We start from the raw sequence: 13,275 nt of genomic DNA on the forward strand, positions 1-13,275 counted from the left end.
TTTTTTCAGGTTATTCTTACTAATACTTGATTGTTTAATTATTATGATAAATAATAATGGAAATTTTGAAATTTGTAGTACAGTAGGCATTAGATTCATGTACATTAAGAGATACAATTTCTTCCTCTTGATTTGACTATCGCTACAAAATCATCTCTAATATTTCCTACTACCATTTTATGCTTTAAGGTCTGATTTAATATTGGTATAAATAAACCAGCTTTCTTTGTGTAGCCTTTTAATGTATGTCCCTTTTAATGCTTTTTTTTTTTCTTTTCTTTCAAATATTATGAGTTTTTATGTGGAAAGTATGTCTCCTTTAGACGACATAGAATAGTATTTATTATTAATCCAGTTTTGCCATCTTACACTTTTCATTGGCTTTCTAGGTGTTCCTTTCTCACTTTTCATTTCAGCAGTTTTGTTTTGTTTTGTTTTGTTTTCAGATGAGCTTAGGTGTGTTTTTTCGTGTTTTTTTCTGATTGGGGTTCAATCTACTCATCTAAACAATTTCATTTTAAGAGGATATTTCTTGCTGTCTGTGGAATTATAGGTATTCATTTATTTTCATTCAGCACTTGTAAGATGTCATTCCAAAGTGCATCCAAAATGCAATGTCAGCTGTCGGACTTATTGCTTTTTAGAGAGAATGTATCTTTTTTAGTTTGGCTGCTTTTTAAAATTATTATTAAGGAAGTTTTAGGTTGACAGAAATATCATGTAGAAAGTAAAATGTTCCCTAATACTCCCCCCTCCCACAGTTTTCCATACTATTAACACTTTGCATTAGTGTGGTATTTTGTTATAATTGATGAAACAATATTATAATTATATTATCAACTATAGTCCTTAGCTTACCTTAGGCATAGTCCTTGTGAAATACAATTCTATAGTTTTACAAAATTTTTAGCCTGATAACATATGTTTAATCATAGTTTTACATTTCAACCACTTTCTAATTATAATAGAGTGGTGTTAATTGCATAGACAATGTTGTTCTATCCTCACCACTAACCATTAACAAAACATTTCCATCACCCTAAGCGGAAATTCTGTAACAATTAAGCATTAAGTTCCCATTCCCAACCTCACCCCAGCCCCTGGTAACCTAAATTTTTGTTTCTGATGTATGAATAGGCATATTATTATTATTATATGTCAGTGAGATCATGCAGTACTTTTTCTTTTGTTTCTGGCTTATTTCATTCAACATGATGCCTTCAAGGTTCATCCATGTTGTAGCATACATTAGAACTTCATTACTTTTTATGAATAAATAATATTTATTGGGTATATATACCACATTTTGTTTATCCACTCATCAAGTGATGATGGACACTGGAGTTGCTTCCATCTTTTGGTAGTTGTAATAGTGTTTCTGTGAGCACAGGTTTGCAAATATTTGTTCAACCTGCTTTCAATTCTTTGGGGTACATACATGGAAGTGGGATGACCAGTAATTCTATACTTAACTTTCTGAGGAACTGGCTAACTGTTTTCCACAGTGTCTGAATCATTTTTACATTCCAACCAAAAATGGATGAATCTTCCTCTTTCTTCTCATCCTCTAAAACACTTGTTATTTTCTATTTTTAAAGAGTAGCCATTCTAGTAGGCATGAAAAGTTATCATTGTGATTTAGATTTGCATTTCCCTAATGGCTAATGATGTTAAGGGTCTTTCCATGTGCTTTTTGATTTCTTCTTTGATCCCTTGATTCTTTAAGGAGGTATTGTTTAATTTCCACATATTTGTGAATTATTGATTTCTTGCTTCCCTCTATTGTGGTTGGAGAAGATACATTGTAGGCTTTCACAATATTTTGGTTTATTGACACCTGTTCTTTACCTAACATATGACCTAAACTAGAGAACTGAGGCTTGTGTACTAGAGAATAATGTGCATTCTGCTGTTGGTGGTGAAGTATTTTATACATGTCTGTTAGTTCTACTTTGTTAAAGTAACATTCAAGTCTTCAATTGCCTTATTGTTCTTCTGTCTAGATAGTCAGTCCATAATTGAAACAGGTGTATTGACATCTCCTACTTTTGATGTAGAACTGTCTATTTGTCTATTCAAATCTGTCAATATGTGCTCCATATTTTGGGACTTGATTCTCTCTATTAAAATCTCATGTTGTTCATAATCATTTTCCATGCATCCTTTAGTTTTTGTCCATGTTTTTCTTCTCCTTGAGTCTACTGAACATCATAGTTTAAAGACTTTGTCTGCTTAGTCTGAAGTTAGGTCTTCTTCATTGATAGTTTTTGAGATTCTTATCTTATTCAATTGGATAGGACATTGTTTCCTTATTTTTGTTTGTCTTGTAATCTTTTTCTGTACTCTGTACATTTTAATATTTTAAAGTAATTCTGGAATTTAGTTACTGTGCTGTCTATACCTTAAAGTTTGTATCCAGCTGGTGATATGACAGAAATTTGCTTGAGTGCCAGGAACTAAAAAAACAAACAAGCTAACCAATGCAAAATACATCTTTGACCATCTTTGTAAATTGACTCTACATTGTCTGTTGCTTTCCTTCAGTGTGTTGTCATCCTATGAGAAATTGAGGCTGAGGCAAAATGGCAGAGTCCTCTCTGTCTTTTTTGAACCTGTGTCTTGTCCTGACTTGTGTACATGGTAGGAATTCCCTTATTTACAGAAATTCAAATGCCCCTTCTAACCCCCATCAATAAACTTTCCACCCTCCTGGGCATCTACTGAATGTCTTAAAGATGGTAATCCTTTTCTCTAGTCCAGTTTGACTCAATTGTTTCTTATACTGCTTGAGCTGTGAGTAAGCCACTTCTGCCTGCAAAACAAGTTCTGGAAGGGTGAGAAATGAATGTTCTACTTCAGCCCTTCAGGTTGCCACCCAATAGACAGGCACTAATGTACAGATACCCCAGTGTTTTAATTTCCTAACTGAAAAACAAAACAGAAAAAGCCATGCAATGAATTGGCTTAAACATTGGAATTTTATTGGCTCACAGTATGAAGGCTAGGAGAAGTCCAGAATCAAGGCATCATCAAGGTGATGATTTCTCCAAAGACTGTGGCTTTCTGGGGCTGGCTTCAAGCAATCCTTGGTCCTTGGCTTTTCTATCACATGCTAAAGCACATAGCAGCCTCTCTTAGCCTCTTCTTTCACTTCCAGATTCCATAGACCTTTAGCTTCTGGTTCATCCCTCTTTCTCCCTATTTATCTGAATTTCATTCTGCTTATAAAGCACTCCAGTAATAGGGTTAAGACCCATCCTGATTCAGTTGGACCAAAGCTTAACTGAATTAACCTCAGCAAAAAGTCATATTTATGATGAGTTCACATCCACAAAAAGGGATTAAGTCTTCTCTTGCTTTTAAAAAATTTCCTGCCCTTGGTTTTTAGATAGAGTTTGATGCTCATAAGTTTGGTTTACTTTTTATTTATTTATGTTGATATCACTAATTTTTTAGAATTGAAAGAGACATATTTGATCAGTTTTAGGACATTCTTGGCCTTATCTCTTTACATAGTGCTTCTAACTTACTTTCTCTAATCTTGATTTCTGTAACTACAATTACATCTATTTTATAATGTATCATTGTGTCTAACATGTGTCTTTTAGTTCTGTGGTGTTTGTTCCATTCTGCTCCCTCTTCTCTGTATTTCAGTTTCGATATTTTTAATTTATATTTCCTTCATTTCTTTAATCACTTTTTTTGCTGTGTACAAACTAGAGTTGCAAATATCTATACATTCTTAGTTTCAAATAATGTTGTTTTCAGTTCTATAAAACATTTATTGAAATTATTACCTCACCTATGTTTGGACTTTTGTGTCTTCTTTATTGGATGTATTTATCAAAGTTGTTTCAAGGTTGTTGTCTTTTAATTTCTATATTAGAATCACCTGTGGGTATAGTTAGACAGCAGTCATATTGTTTTCTATCTTCCCATGTCTACTATTTACTTTCTTTTTTTTCTGAAAAAAATGGTAATTTTAATAAAATAAATTTAGAGCTTCCAGATGATGATGCTTTCTGTAAAGAAGTATTTACCATGTACATTGCCAGGCAGTTAAATTGGGGTATTGATCAACCTAACTCAATCAGGTGATGAATTTTTTCAAGACTGTGTTGTGTTTTTTTAAAATTCACAAATCTACCTCCAGTTTGTCCCTGTTCCTAAGTAGTAGTCATCAAGAATTTTTGAATGACAGTATGAAAAGTGTTTTTTTTTTTCCCCTCATGGCACTAATATAATCTGAGAATTTGCATTATGCTTTTTGGAAATTTTATTAGCTCTTTATCTTGCCATGCATGCAGCCTCAGAATTTTGGCAAATATCTCGAAGGGGTGACTGACTTCATCACAGATAATTCATATCTTCATTTTTTTCACTCAAGTTCTTCATGAATGATTTTATTTATTTTGTTTCTTTTTCTCTGTCACCTCTAGCATTAGTCCTCTTCTAAACCTTTGTTCTCAGCCTTTAGTTGTACCAGAGGTACAGACAATTTAGAACATGTGCATGAATCCATTGCTTCTTCTAGACTTCCCAGATCTCACAGGTAGTATTCAGGGTTGCCTTCTCCACCATCTTCTTCACTAGAACCATTTTAAGGCTGTAGGAGGATTCAATTCTCTTTTCAGATGTTACTTGTTAATCTCCTTAGCCTTCATCCCTGAATACCTTCAAAATTGAGGAAGGGTATTAAATAGGGAAAGTGCTGTGTGTTTTCAACCTCTTTGGCCTTGACTTTTGTTACCTCACCCTGTCAATCAAAACCTCTGCCGTTTCTGTCACTCTAGGCTTTGCTAGAGCAGGCCTGATTCTCCATCTCTTAGCCATGACTACAATTGGTAAATGCCTCAAGGGGAAAAAATGTAGCAGAAAATCCTCATTTCACCTCTTAATGCTTCATTTTCTTCCCATCTTTCTAATCTTTCTAGTTTTTATTGATTCTACAACCCTCTGAAACTTTTAAAATAGGAATTTTGTAATTTATATAGCTTATCTAGTTGTTCCCATGGGACACCCTCCTTGGCATGTGGGAAACAAGCCCATCTTGTGTAGAAGCAGGGTTTATATGAAATTATATGATGTGTGTGTGTGTGTGTGTGTGTGTGTGTGTGTGTGTGTGTGGTGTTATCTGCCAATAAAACTAAACTAGAAAGAGCATCTGTTGTATCTGCAACCCATCGTCTATTTACCCTTCTTATTGTAAACATAGGATGATTTTCTTCTGAGGAAACATCCATGCTCTAAAGATTTCAGTAAAATCTAATCCAACTGTGTGTTTCATTCTGGGAAAAGAACATAAGATTTGGACCTAAACTAAACAGTGGATCTGAAGATGCAAAATTTTTAATGGAATTTTGTGAAAAGATGCAAAATCTTAACTGCTGGACCAAAATTTGGGTGGCTAAGATTCTTGAAGAAACAAACTCATCTTGTTACTGCATGAAGCTAGAAAGTGAATTCAAAATGTCAACATGACAAGAAAGAGAGGAAAAGTAACAGCTTGATAAAACCATTTGAGCCCTGAATCTAAGTATTCCTATCATTAGCTTTTTCTTCTCACTTTAGTCAATATACTTCCTATTTTCTTTAATGTAATTTGAGTTAGATATTCTATCAGTTGCAACAGAAAATACCTTTATTGATCAATTATTTTAGTGATTAAGAATTTTATTATATAGATCCATTATTCCAATCTTGGAAGATTTTTTTTTTCCTTTCCATTTCTGCAAAGAAATACTATCTTCAGATTGGATTTTCAAGATTCTCTACTGTTGCTAATAGTTTAAATTTGTGTCATCAAAAAGTTATGATAAATATTATATCAGGATTATATATAACATACAGTAAGGATAAGTAAGAAATCATGATCTGTTTTCACAATCTGTTTCTCTTGATTCCTACAATCAAGAGACTGATTCCTACAGATAAGTGTAAAGATGAGGGAATGTTCCATTGGAAATTTTATATAACTTAATGCAATGTATCGTCTCATAATATATTTTTTTAATTTTTTGTAGAAGTAGTGAGATTATTTTGAGATAAATATACATTAATGTTGACTATCAGTAACTACATTTTAAGATTCTACTAACATTGTAATTAGATCAGCATATATTTATGAAGACTTGCAATTCCCTCATTCTTTAAAGCTACTTACACATTTACACTAGTTATTTGCAAATGGAAAATGTATCAATCATGTTCTTTGTAGTGCTAGAAAATAATTGGAAAAGGTTATCAATAGTGAAAGGCTAATCCCAAAATATTTTAAATGAAACAGCTGACTTTTCAAAACATTGAAAATATATGGATATGATGAATGTAAACATTGAAGAATAATATGCATCTTTCTAAACTTTGACTGTCCAAAGACCTCAACAATCTAAAGTTAAAAAAAAATGCAATTTAAGGTATCTGAAAAACCATAATAAGCACATTTGAAAATCAAGAAAATTTAATATTCTAAAAATCATGTTAAATTCCGTTGAGTCCAAATGGAATAGAATGCAAATGCTTTATTTAATAGAAAATACTTCAGATAAAGTTTATTCTTGCTTTTCACCATAATCATATGTATATTTGTTTATTGTTTATTAGTATTAAGTGAAATTTCTGTCTGGTTATTGTTTGCACTTTTGCTTGGCTGTTCTACCTCTGCTCAATATTGGAAGATTGGAAAAAATGTCTTTAAAGGAGTAAATCTTATCCATGATCATTATTCAGGCTTACCCGGGGAATCTTTCTGCATGTGTAAACACAAGTAGCTCTGTGATTTTTCAAGTTCCAAAAGAAGGTTCTGAAATGTATGTTTGGTTGAATATCAAAAATATTAAGCTAATGAGTAGGCTATATATTTCAGTTATCAAAAACATAATAGCATTTGAATACTAAATGTGGCATATTGCATAAATTAATACAACCTGATCATGACATATTAACCAGTTATACTTAAAGATTTAGACAAAAAATTAGTCTTGCTTATTTAGTACCTCCTTTATTTTACTCTAGTTGACCAATACTCTAGTTTTATTCACATTTCCCCTCACCTTCTGACTTGAAATCAATAAAAAGGTAGTGTTGTTGCCTTGTGATTAAGGGTGCAGGCAGTGAGCCAGATGGCTTGGCTTGCATTCCAACCCCAATACTCAATAATTATGAAATCATGAGTGACTTACCAGAAACTCACTGTGCCTCAGCTTCCCCTTCTGTAACCCAGGCTAGTAACAGCACCCACCTTATTGGTTTGTTTTAATGGTTCAGTAATTTTTAAAGGGATTAGAATAGTGGTTATCCCATAAGGGCACAATAAATGGTAACTATTAAGGTCCCTTTGCTTCAGATTTCCTGCTTTTGTCCTCTCATATTTACATTTTAATTTACTTTTTCATTAGATCTTCTTTCATTAGATCTTTTTCATATATTGCTATCCAGTTGGTATAGAAAAGATGTTTTAACAAGCTTTCTTTTAAACTGAGCCTGCACTAGACAGCAGCTTGCTTTCCCAAAACTGCTATTCAGGAAAGTAAATTAGGCATGTGCCTAATATAATACATTGTAGACATTACTAACCCTCTCAATAATTGGCATTGACTCATGGTACAATACCAATTATCATTCTTAATCTAGATTTAATCTGCTCATTTTAGGTCTATTTTTGCTTTCTTACGTAATTATCATATATTCGGTTTTTGTATTTTTATCCTTATATTCTAAGTTATCAATTTAGGTTGTGTCAGTCCTTCAATGTTTATATTTCCTTTTTAACATTGCTTTGTATATCCTTGGACTTTTGTCTTTCCAAAATCACATTGATAGTTTCTATAAAGAAATATGCTATGATTATGACTGTGACTGTATTGAATTATAGACTAATTTGGGGAAAACCAACATCTTAACCTAATTGAGCCTTCCAATTCATGAGCAGGTATGTCTTTCCATTTATTTAGAGCTTCCTTAATTTCCTTCAAATTAAAAAAAAAAGTCTTATAGAAGAACTGCTCATGATTTCTTACATTCATACTTAAATGTATGTTTCTGATGTCATATAAATTTGTTAAATTCCAATGCAACTATTTCCTGCTAGTATAGAGAAATTCAATCAAATTTTATAGAGAGCGATCTTGTCAGCAATTTAGTAAAGCCTTCTATATTGTTTTACTATTAGCCTTATTTTGGTTTTGATTGATTTCTTAGGATTTTCTAAATATATTTATTTGCTAATGAAGAGAGACAGTTTACTCCTTTCTTTCCAACTTGAGTATCTTCTCTTGTTCTTACGTTACTGGGCTGGTTAAGGCCTCCAAAACTATTTTGAATAGATGTAGAAAAAATAAACTTCCTTGCCTTGTTTCTAATGTTATGGTGAAAAGACTGAGTCTTTAACATTGAATATGACGTTTGTTGTAGTTTTTGTTTGCATGTTTATTCTAGGGGAATTTGTCTCCTCTTTGCAGTGTGCTTTTTAATACATACTCGTTCTCATTTGTGCATTTCCTTAGTTATTTTAATTCAGATTTTATAACTATTACATGCAAAATGGTTATTCTTGTAAAGATATATTGCCATTACTGGAGGTTGGAACTCCAGTGCTCATGAGCATTTAATTACCCCCCACTGTTTATGAGGAAAATTTTAAGTTTCTCAGTGAACTCTGTTCATTGTTTATTAATGTGTAAATTTGGTCTTTTTCCTGTATCTCATCTTTTGAGTATGAAATATTTTGTAAATATTTTCAATGTTTGTTTAGTTTGTAAAATGAGAATATTCCATTTGTATATAGTAAAATCTACTGTTTTTTCCTTTATTTTTCCTGTCTTTTATGATCAACAAATAATTTTTTATTTCATATGGTATTTGAAAAATAACCCTTTTACTCAATTGTTTCCATTGTTTCAACCCCCTATATATTTCTTTCAATTTGAAATGTAGACTTTATCAAATATTGATTTCTTATATATGTATATATAATAATGTTAAAATGGTCTGTATTGACATTACTTAGTAGTATTACACATTTGAATAATTTCACTCTTTGAATATATTTCAGTAAGTTGCCTAATGACACTTTCAAATTATTTGTTAAGGACCTCACATCTGGAATGGCAGAATGAGGACCTTGGTGAACATGGTCTCCCAGAAAACAGTGAAAGTACTGGCAAATCAACTAAATCTCAACACTTCAAAACTCTGGGAACTAAGCAGAGTCACGGAAGTAAATGGAAATTTTCTTTCTGATAAATTATTGGATATGCAGATTTTCATGGGTAAAGGAAATTTTCTGATTGGTCATTGGTTGGCCACTAAATTAAACTGACTCAAGAGTGCCCCATAAGAAGTCAGCTTCAAAATTAAAATGAGAGTTTTAAAAAATGGCAGATATCTCAATGGTCACAAAGTACAGGGAATATGAATCTACAGATTTAATGCAAAAAAGTTTGCTAAACAAATAAGCAGCGATAAGAAAACAATAACACACATGCCACACAACAAGAGGAATGGAAGGAGGAATCTAATACCACATTTGTTGCAATAAATTATTTAAAATATCCAGTTTTCAACAAAATATCATGACATGCAAAGAAACAGGAAATAATATGAACGTCAGGAGCTAACTAAGCAAACTAACCAAAGCAGGAAGCACCTTTTACAGTCTTTATAACTGGCTCTGCTTTGGCTGGGTAGTCTTCAGAATTAGCCTTGCTATCAAGAATATCAACTAGGGGCAAAGGTGATATGCAGAGTCCTCTGCGTCTTAACTGAGCCTGCATGGAGCCAGGGAGCCTGCTTCTTTTCCTGGGCTTGTGCTTGCTATTTGCCTTAGGATTCTCCTGCCTACAGTTTACAGGAGTTCAAATGAATGACCCCTCTATTCCCTTTGAAATAGACTTTCATCCTTCCTGGATGCTTTGTTGTGTGACTTAAGTTCCGTAGTCCTTTGCTCTAGGCAGTTTCAACTTAATTGTTTCTTGCATTGCTTTGACTATCTGCATGCTGCTTTTCTGCCTTCAGGAAAAATTCAAGGGGGATGAGCCTAGACAAGTATTCTAGTTCAATTTCTCAGGCTTCTTCCCAATAGATTGGTACTGACATAGAGGTACCCAATTATGTGTGCAGGGTTTACTTTTCTCCCTGTAGTACAAGGCAAGGTATGCACAATAGGAGCATAGATCGGCCCTGCCCAATGTTGTGGAGGGAGTGGGAAGGAGACAGAAAGGCCATCAGGAATTTCTTCTATGGATTTAGAAGCTACATTTGATGGATGCTGAACTGACCCTGTTACCGTTGCCCTTCAGCTGTTTTCCATAGTATGGAGGAAGGGTACCGTCTTTAAGATCCCTCTGCTACTTTTGCCCAGGGAAGGCAAAAGCTCCCCTCAGAACTGACCTCCCAGTTATCTGAAGTCTGTGAATAAAAGCAGTAATCAGTGATCAGACCACACAGCCCCAGAGTTTGAAAGACTAGATCTTTATGTTCCACCCTGGCATCAACAATATATACCAAGAGCCCCAGCTGCAGTCACCAACCACTGCTGCCTGCTACTGGACTTTAGATGGAGGATGGTAGTCACTGCAGAGTGGTGAAATTCACTGATATTTATCACAATTTCCCAATCTCTTCCTTGGATGCTGTAGAGTGCCCCATTAGACCGCAGAATTTGAAAATAGTTGATTCAGACAGCTCCTGCCAATTCAATAGTTGTTTTGGTGAAGGGACTGATTCTTGGCACTTTCTACTCTACCATCTCCCCACAATCCTCTTCTCAATTGATTTTTGACAAGGCTGTCAAGAAATTTAATTAGGAACAAATAGTCTTTTCAACAAATGGTTCTGTGGCAAATGGATATCCCTATGAAAACTAATGAAGTTATACCCCAAAGGCATAACATACAGAAAAATTAACTCAAAAGAGATTATAAATCTAAATGTAGGAGCTAGCACTAAAAGTTTCCAGAACAAAATATGAGTCAATCATAATCTTGTGTTAAGCAATGGTTTCTAAGATACAACTTCTAAAGCACAAGTGACAGAAGAAAAACATACATAACTGAACTTCATAAAAATTAAAATTGGTTTTGCTTCAAAGATCTCCATTTTGCCAGTTTGAAGCTGTTATGGACCGCAGAAGAGCCATGATCTATTAATCCAATCTTGTGAGGTGGGACCTTTTGATTGAATGATTCCATGGTGATGTGACCCACCCAACTGGGTGAGACCTTTGATTAAATTATTTCCATGGAAGTGTGTACCCATCCATTCAGAGTGGGTCTTAATTTGATCATTGAAGTCCTTTAAGAGAGCTCAGAGAAAGAAGGAGCTCAGAGAAGCTGAGACAGACATTTTGGAGAGAAGCTAAGATATATAATCCAAAGTTTGCCCCTGGGAGAAGCTAAGAGTCAGTATAGACCCAGACACTTGGAGATGCTGGGAGATGCAGACAGAAGGACATTTGGAGATGCTATGCTAAGAGATGAAACCCAGAGTTTGCCCCAGAGAAGCTAACAGGGGACTCCCAGATGCTTAGAGAGAAATGCCCTAGGAGAACCAAGCAGAGAGTTGAGAGAAGCTAAGAGAGACAGAAGCCCAGGGACATTTTGGAGAAAGCCATTTTGAAATGCAGACTCTGAGCAAAGGACCAGCAGATGCCAGCCATATGCCCTTCCAGCTGACAGAGGTGATCTGGATGCCATTGGCCTTTCTTCATTGGAGATATCCTTTTGTCGATGCTTAAGTTTGGACACTTTTCTTGCCTTAGAACTGTAAGTTTGTAATAAATAATTTTTTTTAAATAAATCTCATTTTTAAAAACCAATCCATTTCTGGTATTTTGCATAAGGGCAGCATTAGCAAACCGGAACATCCATGGATAAAATACTGGGAGATAACTGATAAACCATATATCTGATAAGGGACATGCTTCCAAATAATATAGAAAAAGTAAAACTGAACACATGAAAGACAAATAATTTAAATAAAAATGGGCAAAGTATTCAAATAGACATTTCACTAAAGATGATGCATAAATGGGCAATAAACACATGTCAAGATGCTCAACAGTCAAATCAAAACCACAAAACCACCTATCACTTTATTTCCTCCAGGGTAATCATAGTAAGAGAGACATACAATAACTGGTGTTGACAGAGGTATGGAGATATTGGAAGCCTAATTAATTGCTGTTGGAAATTTAAAATGGTGCAGCCACTTTGCAAAACATTTTAGAAGTTCCTCAAATAGTAAAACATAAAGTTACCTCACTACCCAGCTATTTTACTTCTGTGTATACACTCAAGAGAACTGAAAACATATTTCTGCAGAAAAATTTTTACACAGATGTTCATAGAAGCATTATCCATGATAGCTAAAATTTGGAAAGAACCCAGATTCCCATCAACTGATAAATAAACAAAATGTTATATCCATACTTTTTCATATTATACAACAATAAAAATGAATGAAGTACTGATGCATGCTACAACATGGATGCATCTTGAGAACATAATGTTAAGAAGCCAGTCACAAAGACCCCATTTTATATGATTCCACTTGTATAAAACATTCAGAATAAGCAAATCTATAGAGACAAAGATGGATTACTAGTTGCTCAGGGCTGGGGTGGGATGAGTGAGATGGGGAGGTATAGGATATCTTTTTAAGATGATGAAAATATTCTAACTGGGTATAGTATTTTTTTAAGATGATGAAAACATTCTAAAATTATATTGCAGTGATGATTGTGCAACTCTGAATATTTTGAGAAACATTGACTTGTACACTTTAAAAGAGTCAATTATTTGGTATGGAATTACATCTCATAAAGCTACTACAGTATTCTTGAATGTTTATAAAAATGGAATAGAAATAGTCAAAAGACCCAATTTTTGGAAGATTTTGTTTGGAAATGACAGAAATCTAACTCAACAAAAGAGGACTTCATGCTTATGCAATGAAGATGTAGCAATGGCATTTTGTTTTTATAGTCAGTTATAATACTACTATATACTATATATACTATATAGTATATAATATACTATAATATGTTCCTCTACCATTTGAGAATTATCTAGACATTTGTGTATGAAGGAGCTTGAGATCTCCAGTGTTTGAGATCGGATCTACTCTTTATTTATTTACTATATGAACTTTGACAGGTCACACTTATAGTAAGTACTGTTCTTGGCTGATTTTATAAATAAGAATCATAACAGTAATTAACTTTGGGTGTCTAATGAAAACTAAATGATGTAACATCTCTCTCTCTCTCTCTCCCTC

The sequence above is a fragment of the Choloepus didactylus genome, chromosome 2 (genome assembly GCF_015220235.1).
Source record: "Choloepus didactylus isolate mChoDid1 chromosome 2, mChoDid1.pri, whole genome shotgun sequence".
Lineage (NCBI taxonomy): Eukaryota > Metazoa > Chordata > Mammalia > Pilosa > Megalonychidae > Choloepus > Choloepus didactylus.